Source organism: Vigna radiata, chromosome 5, assembly GCF_000741045.1.
Source record: "Vigna radiata var. radiata cultivar VC1973A chromosome 5, Vradiata_ver6, whole genome shotgun sequence".
NCBI lineage: Eukaryota > Viridiplantae > Streptophyta > Magnoliopsida > Fabales > Fabaceae > Vigna > Vigna radiata.
Window position 1 is genome coordinate 37,102,367 of NC_028355.1, and position 1,546 is coordinate 37,103,912.

Sequence of the window (1,546 nt, forward strand, 5' to 3'; positions counted from 1 at the left end):
TAAAATGGAAACCATTTCGAATATTCGTAACCAAAACTGGGACCAAAAAAAGTATTTTACCTTTTTTTTTCTAGATTACTAACTTTATTTCTCAAAACAACCTCTTCATCTAATACTTTCTCATATTTTGATTTCAACTCATTATGTTCTTTCTTTAGCTTTTTATGTGCAACATCAAGTTTTTCTGATTCATTCATTAATTCAAAGAATTTTTTTGCAAATCTAACTCACTAGATGATAACGGTTGAAAAACCGTTATTTTCATACTTAATTTTGATATCAAATGCACCCTTGTTGACTTAGAAACTTGCTTTGACTCATGATTTTTCTTTAGTTTTGTGAATAAAAGAGTTGACGACATGTTTTATGATTTTATCATTAAATTCCCTTGATTTTGTAGATTTTTGGAATGAATTGAAAGAAAGGTTGAAGTACCAAGGGTTGCAGCGCAGAAAAGTCAACAGTCAACCAAAAACGTCAACCAGTCAACCAGAAAAGTCAACCAGTTGACCAAAATGTTGACCAGAGCGTTGAGCGGTGGTTTTGGGAGCTGAGCGGTTTTTTGGCAAACCGCTGAGCGTTGTTTTTGAGCACTCAGCAATTTGGACGCGGGCTTGGACTTGTTTTATGTTATTTTTATGATCTGTTTGGGCCGGAACTTGTTTTATATTATTTTTATGCTCTATTTAAAGGCTAGAAAGTCTTAGGGTTTGTATCTTTTGAAGGATTAGGCACCGAAACACACTTTTCACACCTTTGGGGGTAGACTTGGAGATGGTGATAGCTCTCCTTTTCTCTTTTTTAGGGTTTCTATCTCTTTCATTCCATTATTCACCTAATTTCTCCATGACGATGGAGAACTAACCTTATTTGTTGTTGGGGAAAGATGTAACCTCTAAACTCTCATTTATCCAAATTCTTATTTATTTTATATGCTTGCATATGCTTGATTTATCAATTGTTGGGTTCCTTACCTGTATTTAATGCTTTTATCGTTTAACTCATTCGGTAAATGTTGTTTGTCTTTATTGATACGGGAATGTACAGTAATGTCATGAACTGGGAGGAATTCCTTGATTAAGCAATACCACCTAAGGATAGGGGTAGGACGATCAATTGTATTTTACTTCCGTTTATCATGCATTATTAATTACTAGGGGAGGCTAGGGATAACAAGTTGGTAATTAGTAATAGGCTCTTTTCGCCAAGGGTTTGGATTAAGGGTAGAACAAGAAAGTTTGCATGACAATATGATAAATAAGCTAATTAAATAAGAAGAGTAGATGTAAGAGAGTGATTGGGTGAAATCTGAACCCTAGCAACAAATCCATCTCATTTTATCAACAAATCTGAAAAAAAGAGTCATGTTGATATGAATGGACAACTTTTATGATTTGCTGATTGAGATGACTTGAGAATTTCCTAGTTAAATCTTTTGTGAAAGAAATTTGAACCATGTGTGTTTTGAGCCTAATGATAAGGATGGACTATCATGTGCCATACCTATTTTTCTTGAGTGATTTGCCTATGTTTTGATGATACTCTA